Source organism: Mustela erminea, chromosome 6 (assembly GCF_009829155.1).
Source record: "Mustela erminea isolate mMusErm1 chromosome 6, mMusErm1.Pri, whole genome shotgun sequence".
Lineage (NCBI taxonomy): Eukaryota > Metazoa > Chordata > Mammalia > Carnivora > Mustelidae > Mustela > Mustela erminea.
The window spans coordinates 131,372,236-131,386,159 of NC_045619.1; the positions used below are offsets into that span (position 1 = coordinate 131,372,236).

The window sequence follows — 13,924 nt, forward strand, 5'->3', positions numbered from 1 at the left end:
TGGCCGGGCAGGGGCCAGGTGTCGGCGGGGAGGCAGGGGCTCCGTGCGGGAGGGAAAGAGAAGGCGAGGGGACGGATCTCGGGCCCGAGGGGAGAAAAGGGAAGAGGCAGAGGAGACAGAAGCGGGGGCCCGAGAGACGCCCCCATCTCTCGAACCACGCGTTAGGCTGCAAGGACCCCAGCGCGGGGCGAGCGCGAGCTGCGGGGCCCGGGGCCGCAGGAGCAGCGGCGAGTCCCCCCGGGCGGCCGCCCTGCGCCCACCCGCCGCACTCACCTGCCGCGCCAGGCTCCGCGCCCCCTCCGCGCGCGGCCCGTTGCTAGGACGCCAGGTAAACACCCGGCGGCGCCGCGCGTCGCCGCCCCGCGGAGGGAAGCTCCGAGCCCGCCCACCGCGCCGCGCCTGCCGCGCAGCTGCGCCCAGAGCCCGCCCCGCCCGCAGCCGCGTGCGCCCCCGCCGCCCCGCGCTCCCGCACGCCCAGCCGCGGGTCCGCGGGACGCCCTGCCGCGCGGGGTTCCACCGACGCCCGCAGCCGCTGCTCCCCGCTGGCGCCCCCCTGGAAACCGTGCTTCCGACCTCCTCCTTCCAGGACGCGTCCTGACTCGCGCCACCAGGTGGGAAACGTTTACCTTCGCGAAGGCCCCCCCCCGCGGCGAGGGGCTTGAGCCGCAAATGAACGCGACGGAAAGCAAATCGCGTTGGGTAGAAACACCGTTTTATGTGCGTCCCCGCGTTTCTGGACAGGGGTTCTGCCGTGTTCCATACGGGGTTCTGTGTACCCTAAACCTTCACTGAGTTCGCAGAGTAACGCAGGGGCTCTCGACGGACGTCTGGGGCCTCAGTGGGCTCCTCCGGAAAGCACCTGCGGTAGACAGACGGGAGGACTCCGTGCAGAAGCAGAAACTGATCTTCAAGAGTCTCGTTCAGGGAACTGACCCGAAATGAGAACGGTTCGCCCTGTTTTTAAATGCCTTTTACCTTTTACCAAGATGGCCTTAGCCTCACCTGTAGACACTTCTCCCAGCAAGAGTCCCAGCTCTGAAAAACCAGAAGGGGCTGAAGGAGTGGAAAAAAGAAACTATTTGGAGAAAAATAAATAAATAAAAGCGAGCAAGAACAGTATACTGTCTTCAGGGGTAGTGTTTAGAGACGGGTCCTGGATCGTTTAGGGTGCTCGTGTGTTTAGGAACTAGAACTAGATTCTTTTTCTAAAGTCAAAGACACAGATACAAATGATTTTAAGTTATTACATGTTAGGGTATTGTCCTGGCTTAAAAGCAGAGCCTTTGCACAGACACACAGAGAAATAAAATAGATTAGGCTTTTGTTTGGAGTTTTCTTTTTTCTTTTGTTTTCTTTCTTTCTTTTCTTTTTTCTTGTTGTCTTCTTCTTCTTCTTCTTCGAGTGTAAAACTTGTTGGAAGTGGAATCATTTTGCCTAAAGTAGCCTCTGCCTCCAACAAAGCCTAGACTTGCAGTGAATCAGAAGGGAAGATTATATGCTAATAGGTATACAATCTGAAGGGAGCCCTTCCAGAAATGAACAGATGACACTCTGAGACAGCTGCAACACCGTATTTATAGAATGAGGCAGGTCACACATTGGTGAGGGTCAGAATCCACCCTTCAGAGGGTTGCTGAAACAGTCCTGGAGCAGGAAAATTTCTCTGGATGTTTTCTGTCACTTGCACATTTTAACCAGCTGTATTATGTGAGAGAGCATTACTGAGCCCGACGTAGAAATTAGTCAGAGATCTACAAATTCAGGACACCTGACCTTGATTTGCAAAGCTGGAGAAAGCCAGACCCACCAAGATCTGAGTAGCCGTGTCCTCATTTGTCAAATTCAGGCCAGGTGTTATGATCTACCATTGCTTAATCTGATGGCAAAATTTTAATTTATTAATCCTGAGATTGTGCAAGAAGGAAAGATCATGTAATAATATCTGTAGAATTTCCAGCTGGCTTCTTCCAGTTTTACCTTGCCTCGTTGGAGTTCTAAGTGGATATGCCTCAGTTCTGGAGGCTGTGGACTGCCTAGACCCCAACCACCAACCATCCCCCTCCTCCATGCTCTGGGCTTAAATGACTACTTCTCAGAGAGTGCTGACCACCCAAACTAAAGAAGTCTCCCAGTAGGATTTGTCTTGACTAGTCTGTCTTACTGCCCCTTTGCTACCTCCACAGTAAGCTCCATGAAACGGACCTTCCTGTCCCCCCCCTCAAGTCTCCATCTCTAAGATCTAGAAGAGTGACATATGGAAAGAATAAAATTGGTGAATCCCCTAGACAAAGATCCCTTGCTACCTGGAATTCTTTGTTGAGCCAGGCACAGAAGGGTGAAGCTCCCATTTCCTCAGACATAGTTGATAGAACCCACGGGATGATTCTGAGTAGCTGTGTTCAGGAAAGAGCCTTCAACACCGAGAACCCAGCTAGGGGTTTGCTGCAGCCGAGGACTTCCTGGCACTGCCTTCCTAAAGTTTGGACATGGGACCCAGTTCTGCCCGCTGGAGCTTTACTCCTTTGGACAGAAAGTCTGTCAAGGATTCTGGGAAAGACTGGAGAGTAGTTGGCCCTTCCCGGCAGCTTTACGTCAGCTACATATGCTCCCTGAGAAACCACCCACCCTGGCTCAGACCAGCTCAGCTCCTCTGTAGAGTTCAGGCACAGATTCCGTGTTATAATGCAATGGCTGTCATAACAAGGCACCACACACTGGGTGGCTGAAGCCACAGAAATTTGTTGTCTTACAGTTTTGGAGGCTGGAAGTCCAAAATCAAGGTGTGAGCAGGGTTAGCTCCTTCTGAGGGCTGTAAGTGAGGGACCTATTCCAGGCTTCTCTCCTTGGCTTGTAGATGGCCATCTTCATGTCCACATGACTTCTCCCTGTACACCTGTCTCGGTGTGCAAACTTTGTAAATTTGCAAATTTTGCAAATCTATATTGGATTAGACTACACTCTCATTATCTCATTCTAACATAATTCACTAGTAAAAAGCCTAGTTTCTGGAAGGAGATACTGGGAATTCAACCTATGCATTGTAGGTCTTCAGCCTAATTCAACACATAATATTACATAAACAAAAAAAGTCAGCAGCTCTCCGGGGCCCATTCTTCTGTGTTGAAGTAGGGCCAACCGGTGTGAAGCAGCCAAGAGAAGCATGTACAGGCCTGCTTGAGTGTCCAGTACCTTAGTCACAAAGAGCCAAACACAGGAGCAACTTCATAAAGCTTGCTGGAAAGTACCATCACTTACACTGTACAGTATTAGGGATAAGTCTCATTGAGGGGAAGGATTTTCTCTCCATGGAATTTTTCAAATTTCGACAGAAATTCTGATGACAAAATAGTGTGAAGTCTGAGGAAGTCCTAAGGACCAAATTTGCCATATCCCGCCTTCCATTGTAAAGACCAGCCATCAGACAGCTTCAGTTGTCTTCCTGTGCACAAAGATAGCTCTCAGTGGATCACTTCTGACCAAGGTCCATGGTCTGGAAATGAAATGGCTCTTTCTCCTTAGATTCTCACTTTCTAGACCATCAATTTATTCCATTAATACTTGCTTTTGGCTACCAACATGTGCCAGGCAGTCTGTTAGCAGATCTAGGGTGTCTAAATTTGGGTGTTGACCAAAAAATAAACAAACAAACAAAAATACTCCATTAAAGTCTATCGAGAATCTGGAATAGAAGGAAGGTCAGTGGCATGGAGCACAGTAAACAGTGGAAGCAGAGTGTAGGGCAGAAGAGGATGAACAGGTGGGCAAGATTACATAAAGTAGGTTTGAAGCCATGACAAAAGAGTTGGCTTTTATTCCAGGAGCAAATGAAAGTTGTTAGGAAGATTTTTTTTTATTTTTTATTAACATAGAATGTATTATTTGCCCCAGGGGTACAGGTCTGTGAATCATCAGTCTTACACATTTCACAGCACTCACCATAGCACATACCCTCCCCAATGTCCAGAACCCAGCCACCCTATCCATCCCCCAACCCCAAGAAACCCTCAGTTTGTTTCATAAGTTTAAGAGTCTCTTATGATTTGTCTCTGTCCCGATCCCTTGTTTCATTTTCTCCTTCCCTGCCCCTCCACAACCCCCAGCCCTGCCTCTCAAATTCCTCATATCAGAGAGATCATATGATAGTGGTCTTTTTCTGATTGACTCTTTTGTTCAGCATAATACCCTCTAGTTCCATCCATGTGGTTGCAAATGGCAAGGTTTCATTTCCCTTGATGGCTGCATAGTATTCCATTGTATATAATACCACATCTTCTTTATCCAGTCATCTGTTGATGGACATCTAGGTTCTTTCCATTGTTTGGCTATTGTGGACATCACTTCTATAAACAATGGGGTGCATATGCCCCTTCAGAACCCTACATTTGTATCTTTAGGGTAATACCCAGTAGTGAGATTGCTGGGTCATAGGGTAGCTTTATTTTCAACTTCGTGAGGAACCTCTATACTGTTTTCCAGAGTGGTTGCACCAGCTTGCATTCCCACCAGCTGTGTAGGAGGGTTCTCCTTTCTCTGCATTCTCTCCAACACCTGTTGTTTCCTGACTTGTTAATTTTAGCCATTCTGACTGGTGTGAGGTGGTAGTTTTGATTGATATTTCCCTGATGCCCGGTGATGTGGAACACTTTGTCACGGGTCTCTTGCAAGAAATTTGGTTGTCTTCTTTGCAGGAAGGTCTGTTCATGTCCTCTGCCCATTTCTTGATTGGATTATTTGTTCTTGGGTTGTTGAGTTTGATAAATTCTTTATAGGTTTTGGATACTAGCCCTTTATCTGATAAGTCATTTGCACGTATCTTCTCCCATTCTGTCAGTTGTCTTTTCTGGGTTTTTTTTTTTTTTTGACTTTTTGGTTTTTTTGACTGTTTCCTTTGCTGTGCAAAATCTTTTGATCTTGATGAAGTCCTGATAGTTTATTTTTGCACTTGCTTCCCTTGCCTTTGGCAATGTTTCTAGAAAGAAGTTGTTGCTGCTGAGGTCAAAGAGGTTGCTGCCTGTGTTCTCCTCAAGGATTTTGGTGGATTCCTTTCCCACACTGAGGTCTTTCATCCATTTTGAGTCTTATTATTGTGTGTGGTGTAAGGAAATGGTCCATTTTCATTCTTCTGCATGTGACTGTCCAATTTCACCAACACCCATTTGTTGAAGAGACTGTTTTTTTTCCACTGGACATTCTTTCCTGCTTTGTTGAAGATTAGTTGACCATAGAGTTAAGGGTCCATTTCTGGGTTATCTATTCTGTTACATTGATCTGTGTGTCTGTTTTTGTGCCAGTACCATACTGTCCTGATGATTACAGCTTTGTCATAGAGCTTGAAGTCTGAAATTTTGATGTCACCAACTTTGGTTTTCTTTATCAGCATTCCTCTGGCTATTTGGGGTCTTTTTTGGTTCCATGTAAATTTTAGGATTATTTGTTCCATTTATTTGGAAAAAATGGATGGTATTTTGATAGGGATTGCATTAAATGTGTAGATTGCTTTAGGTAGCATCGACATTTTCACAATACTTATGGAATGTTTTTCCATTGCTTTGGGTCTTCCTCAGTTTCTTTCATGAGTACTTTATAGTTTTTTGAAGACAGATTCTTTGCCTCTTTGGTTAGGTTTATTCCTAGGTATCTTATGGTTTGAGGTACAATTTAAATGAGATTGACTCCTTAATTTCTCTTTCTTCTGTCTTGCTGTTGGTATACGGAAATGCACCTGATTTCTGTGCACTGATTTTATATCCTGATGCTTTACTGAATTCCTTTATGAGTTCTAGCAATTTTGGAGTGGAGTCTTTTGGGTTTTCCACATAAAGTATCATATCATCTGCAAAGAGTAAGAACTTGACTACTTCTTTCCCAATTCAGATGCCTTTTATTTCTTTTTGTTATCTGATTGCCAAGGCTAGGACTTGTAGTACTATGTTGAATTGCAGTGGTGATAGTGGACATCCCTGCTGTATTCCTGACCTTAGGGGAAAACCTCTCAGTTTTTCCCCATTATTAATGATATTCGCTGTGAGTTTTTCGTAGATGGCTTTGATGACATTTGGGTGTGTGCCCTCTATCCCTACACTCTGAAGAGTTTTGATCAAGAACGGATGCTGTATTTTGTCAAATACTTTTTCAGCGTCTATTGAGAGTAGCATATGGTACTTGTTCTATCCTTTATTAATGTATTGTATCACATTGATTGATTTGTGGATGTTGAACCAACTTTGAGGCCCAGGAATAACTCCCACTTGGTCTTGGTGAATAATCCTTTTTAATGTACTGTTGCATCCAGTTGGCTAGAATTTTGGTGAGAATTTTTTGCATCAGTGTTCATCAAGGATATTGGTCTCCTTTTTGATGGGGTCTTTCATTTTGGGATCAAGGTAATGCTGGCCTCATAAAATGAGTTTGGCAGTTTTCCTTCCATTTCTATTTTTTGGAACAGTTTCAGGAGAATAGGTATTAGTTCTTCTTTAAATGTTTGGTAGAATTCCCCTGGGAAGCCATCTGGCCCTGGGCTTTTGTTTTTGGGGAGATTTTTGATGACTACTTCAATCTCCTTACTGGTTATGGGTCTGTTCAGGTTTTCTGTTTCTTCTTGGTTCAGTTTTGGTAGTTTATATATCTCTGGGAATGTATATATTTCTTCCATATTGTTAAATTTGCTGGTGTATAGTTGCTCATAATGTGTTCTTATAATTGTTTGTATTTCTTTCGTGTTGGTTATGATCTCTCCTCTTTCATTCATGTTTTTTTTTTTTTAAATTTGGGTCCTTTCTCTTTTCTTTTTAATAACTCTGCCAGGGCTTTATCAATCTTATTAAGCATTTCAAAGAAGAAGCTCCTGGTGTCTTTGATCTGTTCTACTGTTCTTTTGGTTTCTATTTCATTGATTTCTGCTCTGATCTTTATTATTTCTCTTCTCCTGCTGGGTTTAGGCTTTCTTAGCTGTCCTTTCTCCAGTTCCTTTAGGTGTAGGGTTATGTTGTGTACTTGAGACCTTGTTTCTTGAGAAAGGCTTGTATTGGTATATATTTTCCTCTCAGGACTGCCTTTGCTGTGTCCCAAAGTTTTTGAACAGTTGTGCTTTTGTTTTCATTTCTTTCCATGAATTGTTTAAATTCTTCTTTAATTTCCTGATTGATCCATTCATTCTTTAGTGGGATGCTCTTTAGCCTCCATGTGTTTGAGTTCTTTCCAACTTTCCTCTTGTGATTGAGTTCTAGTTTCCAAGCTTTGTGGTCTGAAAATATGCAGGGAATGATCCCAGTCTTTTGGTACTGGTTGAGATCGATATTTGACCCAGAATGTGATTTGTTCTGGAGAATGTTCCATGTGTCCTAGAGAAGAATGTTTATTCTGTTGCTTTGGGATGGAATGTTCTGAATATATTTGTGATGTCCATCTGGTCCAGTGTGCCATTTAAAGCCTTATTTCCTTGTTGGTCTTTTATTTAGATGATCTGTCCAATTCAGTGAGGGGAGTGTTAAAGTCCCCTACTATTATTATGTTATTAATTACTATAATTAGTTATTGATGTGTTTCTTTGATTTTGTCATTACTTGGTTTATATAGTTGGCAGCTCCCATGTTAGGGGCATAGAAATTTACAATTGTTAGGTCTTCTTGTTGGACAGACCCTTTAAGTATGATACAGTGTCCTTCCTCATCTCTTATTATAGTCTTTGGCTTAAAATCTAATTTACCTGATATAAAGATTGCTGCCTCAGCTTTCTGTTAATGTCCATTAGAATGGTAAATGGTTTTTGACCGCCTCACTTTAAATCTGGAGGTGTCTTTGGGTCTAAAGTGAGTTTCTTGTAGACAGCATACCAATGGGTCTTCTTTATTTAGCCATTCTGATACCCTGTGTCTTTTGATTGAGGCACGTAGCCCATTTACATTCAGGGTAACTATTGAACAATATGAATTTAGTGCCCTGGTATTGCCTGTAAAGTGACTGTTACTGTAGATTGTCTCTGTTCTTTTCTGGTCTATTACTTTTAGGCTCTCTCTTTGCTTAGAGGACCCCTTTCAGTATTTCCTGTAGGGCTGGTTTGGTGCTTGCAAATTCTTTTAGTTTATGTTTGTCCTGAAAACTTTTTATCTCTCCTATTTTCAGTGACAACCTAACTGGATATAGTATTCTTAGCTGCATATTTTTCCCCATTTAGTGCTCTGAATATATCATGCCAGTCCTTTCTGGCCTGACAGGTCTCTGTGGATATGTCTGCTGCCAATCTAATATTTCTACCACTGTGTTTTACAGACCTCTTGTCCCGAGCTGCTTTCAGGATTTTCTCTTTGTCACTAAGACTTGTAAGTTTTACCATTAGATGACAGGATGTGGACCTCTCTTTATTGATTTTGATACGGGTTCTCTGTGCCTCCTGGACTTTGATGCTTGTTCCCTTTGCTGCATCAGGGAAATTCTCTGCTATAATTTGTTCCAATATGCCTTCTGCCCCCCTCTCTCTTTCATCTTTTTTGAGATCCCAATTATTGTAATATTGTTTCATCTTATGGTATCACTTATCTCTCAAATTATTCCTATGTGGTCCAGCACTTGTTTGTCTCTATTTTGCTCTGCTTCTTTATTCTCTATCATTGTGTCTTCTATATCACTAATTCTCTCTTCTGCCTCATTTATCCTAGCAGTGAGAGCCTCTATTTTTTATTGTACCTTATTAATAGCTTTTTAAAAATCTTAACTTGATTAGATTTTAGTTCTTTTGTTTCTCCAGAAAGGAATTTTATTTCTCCAGAAAGGGATTCTCTGATACCTTCCATGCTTTTTTTGAGCCCAGCTAGCACCTTGATAATCATCATTCTGAACTCTAGTTCTAACATAGTAGTAATGTCCGTATTGATTAGGTCCCTAGCCATTGGTCCTGCCTCTTGTTCTTTTTTTTTGTGGTGAATTTTTCCACATTGTGGAAAAATTATTTATCCACATTATTTATCCAAATAAGAATAGATGAATGAGAGAACAAAATACTAAAATAATTATTTATCCAAATAAGAATAGATGAATGAGAGAACAAAATACTAAAATAATGGCAAAGACCCAGAAAATTATATGCTAACCAAATCAGAAGAGACCTGAAACCAGGGGTAGAAGTGGAGGGGGGGATAAAAAATAAAAATAAATATATATTAAACTGTTGAATACAACAGAGATACCCACTTGCTTTTGGGTGTATTCTGGCTTCTTAGAAGAAACTACCTCCCAAAATTTTAAAGGAAGAAAAACTTATATATATACAAAAATAAGGGTAAACACGATGAAGGGATAGAATATGACTGTAAAGATGAAAATTAAAGGGGCACCTGGGTGGCTCAGAGGGTTAAGCCTCTGCCTTTGGATCAGGTCATGGTCTCACGGTCCTGGGTTCGAGCTCTGCATCAGGCTCTCTGCTCAGCAGGGAGCCTGCTTCCCCTTTTCTCTCTGCCTGCCTCTCTCTCTGCCTACCTGTGATCTCTCTCTCTCTGTCTTTCAAATAAATAAATAAATAAAATCTTAAAGATGAAAATTAAAAATGATTTCAAAAAAAGGAATTGATAAGTTGGTTGGAAAAGGGAAAAAAAAAAAAGAGGAGCGAATGTGATCAGGCTGGAGACCAGAACAAAGCCATGCACTAGTTTTAGGGTACATTTTGATCTATGAGAATAAATTATATTCCAAAATTTTAAAGAAAAAAACCTATATGTATACAAAAAATAAGGTTAAATACAATGAATGGATAAAACATGACTATAACAATGAAAATTTAAAGAGATTTTTTAAAAAATTTATTGATAAGATAAAATAGCTAAAAATATTAAAAGAGGAAAGAGGAAAAGTAAAAAAAAAATAGAATAAGAAAAAAATAAAATTAAAAAATTTTAACTTTGAAAAACTGAAGGATCATGGGAAAAAAGTCATGAAATCTATGCATTGCTTTCCCCTAAATCTGGAGTTCCCAGTTCTCATTGACTGGTGAACTTGATCTTGGCTGGATGTTCTTGCTGATCTTCTGGGTTCTGTTGCTGTGATTCTCAAATGTCTTTGCCTGAGGTGGAATTGCATTGCCCTTGCCAGGGGTCAGGCTAAGTAATCTGCTCAGGTTTGCTCTCATAGCTTTTTTTACCTGAATGCTTTCTATACCACTTTGGAGGACAGGAATGAAGATGGCGGCCTCCCAGTCTCTGGCCGGGGAGCCGAGACCTTGGCCCCCATTCCTCAGTGCACCCTCGGAGAAAAGCAGTCAATTTCTCCTGTCTCCTTGGTCTCTGGCTGCACTCCGTGCTCACCCAGCCTGTGACCAAGCGTTTCTATCTCTGGCACACGGCCCTGTTTGGAGTCTCCAAACCCAGCACATCCCTGCCGTGCCACTCCTCCCATGGGAGGAAGGTGAGTCTTCCTGGCTTTGCCACTTGTGGAGTCCCTGCTCAAAGAGCAGTGGCTGGACTATGCCCTCGGTCATGGTTTAAGGCAACCCTGAGCTGAGAGCCCCTCCTCAGTTCCATCTCTGCTGCCGGCTTCCCCCTTCCAGTACCTGGGGGCCCTGCCACACTCAGGCACCCCTGGTCTTTCTGTGACCCCACGGCTCCTGAGACCACACTGTCCAACCAAGGGCTCCACCCCCACTTAGCCTCTGGAGCGATGTCCCTCCATGGGGCAGACTTCTCAAAGTTCTGATTTTGTGCTCTGCTTTCCACTGCTTGCTGGGACCGACCCCTACCCCTGCAGTCTCTCCTATTGCCTTAGATTCACATCTCCACACACCTTACCTTCCAGAAAGTGGTTGATTTTCTATTCCTAGAATTGCTGCTCTTCTTCACTTCTTTTTTTTTTTTTTTTTAAAGATTTTATTTATTTATTTGTCAGAGAGAGAGCGAGCGAGAGTGAGCACAGGCAGACAGAGTGGAAGGCAGAGTCAGAGGGAGAAGCAGGCTCCCTGCGGAGCAAGGAGCCCGATGTGGGACTCGATCCCAGCACGCCGGGATCATGACCTGAGCCGAAGGCAGCTGCTTAACCAACTGAGCCACCCAGGCGTCCCTACACTTCTATCTCCTGTTGCATTTGTAGGTGTTCAGAATGGTTTGATAACTATCTAGCTGAACTTCTGGAACCTAATGATATTTTAGTCTCCTACTCCTCTGCCATCTTGCTTCCTCTCCCTGTAGTTCCTATTTTTAATGTTAAGTTAAAACAGATGCAATCCCCTGCCTAGAATAGGAGGATCTAGAGCGACTTCAAAATTTTCTTTTGTCTCCTCCATTTGCCCACATTTCCAATTCCTAGAGGATTTAAAAAAATTTTTTTACTAACATAAAATGTATTATTTGTCTCAGGGGTACAGGTCTGTGATTCATCAGCTTTACACAATTCACAGCACTCAGCATTGCACATACCCTCCCCAATGTCCATCACCCAGCCTCCCCATCCCTCACACCCGCCTCCCCTCCAGTAACCCTCAGTTTGTTTCCTGAGATTAAGAGTCTCCTATGGTTTGTCTCCCTCTCTGGTTTCATCTTGTTTCATTTTTCCCTCCGTTCCCTATGATCCTCTAGGTTGTTTCTCAAATTCCTCATATCATTGGGATCATGTGATAATTGTTATTGGGGGATTTTAAGCAGGGTGTGACGTGATCTGATTTGTGTTGTTAGCCATTCTGGCTATGTTGTGGAAATAGGCTCTTAAAGTACCAGAGTTGAAGCCAAGAGACTATCAATCAGCTGTGTTGGGTCAAGTTCCCCAGGAGACAGACTCCAAGATGGAGAAATGCATGTGAACCATTTAGTGAGGTAAATGTGCAGGGAAATGAAGGCCGTGGGATTGGATGAGAGCAGCTGAATTGCAGCAGGGAGCTCTGGAGCTGGGGTGGTCCTGCAGAGTTTTTTCCATTCTAGGGGGCTGGACCTCTGTATTCCCACATCAGCCCTTTGTTACTGGCCAGTCACTGGATTCAGGTATTCAGCCCTTAAGTTAAGAGCTGTCTGCTGCAAACAATCCCCAGCAGGGGAGGACAAGCATGCCCCGGCCCTGGAGGAGTGGGATGGGGGTTAGGGTCTGGAGAGTCCACAGCACGCACTACAGTCCACGTCTTGCACAGGTGAGATTCACTGGCATTATGCAGTACATCTGGGAGCAGCTTCTCCGGGATTCTGGTGGGCCGCTTTCCCTGGGGAAACTTAACAAAAGGGAGAAATGAGAAAATCGCAGCCCCTGTCTGTGCAGCTGGTCTGGCAGCTACAACAGATACTCATCATCTCCCTTTATCTTCTGCCTGTGCCAGACACCCCTCACCCTTCAGCAGGGCCTTGCTGATCTGGATGGCTTACCTGGTGGGGTGATCGCTGGCTCTCCCTGCTAAGAGATCTGAGCCATTGGCATCAGCCCTTGTCCCGTGGTGGCTATTTTATTTGTGCCGTTAGCATCAAAATTGGGCGAGGAAGTACCAAGCCATCCACAGGTGGACCACCCAAGTTCCAAACACATCCTTCCCTTACCCCACAGCAGCCCTGCGTCTTCCTATCCATCATGGTCAGTTGCTCTGACTGGGGTCATGCCTCCTTTACTTGCCTATTGGTCTCTTGCACAAAGAGCTCAAAGTCACAAAGTTACCATGAGTTAAAGTTTAAGATTTACTTATTTATTTTAGAGAGAGCCCAAGCAGGGGGAGGGGCAGAGAGAGAGAGAGAATCTCAAAAGACTCCCTAGTGAACAGGGAGCCCAAGATGGGGCTTGATCCCATGATCCTGAGAGCATCACCTGTGCTGAAATCTAGACTCAGATGCTTAACCAACTGAGCCACCCAGGTGCCCCCCAAAAGTTAAAGTTTAATGTCCATTGCTAGAACATTGCCCCTCCCCCCACCCAGGAACCAGGACTTCTGAATGTACAGAGTCCAGCTCTGGAGTGACAGGAAGCACAAATTCCCCCAAGTGCTGGGTAAACATGGCCACTCCTCCTTCCCTCTCTGAATTCTAGAATCCATGCATTTGATCTCTGTGGGTCACAGCCCCATATCACGGCTGTTGATTTAGGGTATGCACTGCAGTATGGAGGACAGCACCCATCCTTTTGAAGTATTCTCCAAAAGGCCACGTAGTTGTTCTGTTGGGATAGTTGTCCAAAGCCACTTTGGAGATTTTATGTGCTCTTCTACTGAACATATGGAGGCTGGAAGACCATCTCTAAGAAGAGATTTAGCAGAAGGCAGCAGGGATGGAGGCTCTGTGGGCCGGACAAAGATTTCCCTCTTGCTGTTGCTGTGTCTCCACTCTGTTAACAGCACGCACTGACCCTAAACTTTTAACACCACACCTTCCTGGGAAGACTACCCAGGCCCTGGTGAGAGGTCGGGTACATTGGATTCCTTCCATTTTGAAGGGGGCAGAAAGAGTCCTCCTTACAAGGACCAGTACATACTCCAAATAGGGATTTGCCTTCCCTGCCTTGGCCAGAACCACAGTGTCTCAACCAGAACCACAATCAAAATGCCTCCATCGTCAACATGGTGGTCCACACAACATTGCCTTGGAACAGGGGACTCGTTTGAGAGCAACAGAGAGGCAACAATAGGTTTATCACTGTGAAAGCCATTACTCTCACCATGAACTGCATGACCTGGAGGCAGCCATCCTGATAGGATAGCGACGTGACCTGCTGTCATTCCAACGAAGGTGCCAGTATGGCACAGCACCTCGTGGGGTCAGGTTTCCATCCTCCAGAATGTGGTTTATGCACTAAGTTAACAATCGACATGTAGCGCTGTTTTCTCTAGTAGCTGGAATTCTAGTTGTGCAAACCAAGGAGTGAACTTTCTCACCATAACCATCAAGGACCTACTTGTGGAGCTTGGACTTCCCATTCCCACAGCCTTGGCGTCTGCCAGTTAGAAGCCCTAGTTCTCATGGTGGGGAATTGCTTGCCTCAG

General features: G+C 44.3%; 1 protein-coding gene and 1 long non-coding RNA gene across 6 annotated transcripts in view; one reads left to right on the forward strand and one right to left on the reverse strand.

Annotated features, from left to right (window-relative positions):
- ARMC4 (armadillo repeat containing 4) overlaps nt 1–708 on the reverse strand; it is a 184,930-nt gene extending 184,222 nt beyond the window's left edge. Inside the window, exon 1 of one of the 2 annotated variants that reach the window (XM_032349730.1) lies at nt 627–708. The gene's annotated coding sequence lies outside the window, so the exon portion shown is untranslated. Of the gene's footprint in view, nt 1–273; nt 354–626 lie in introns of those variants that run through there. The other variant, XM_032349729.1, reaches the window with a different exon arrangement.
- The window catches only part of LOC116594387, a 97,041-nt gene continuing 83,571 nt past the window's right edge, over nt 455–13,924 (forward strand). For all 4 annotated transcript variants that reach the window (XR_004287194.1, XR_004287192.1, XR_004287193.1 and 1 more), the window contains exon 1: nt 455–611. This is a non-coding gene — a long non-coding RNA (uncharacterized LOC116594387). The remainder of the gene's footprint in view (nt 612–13,924) is intronic.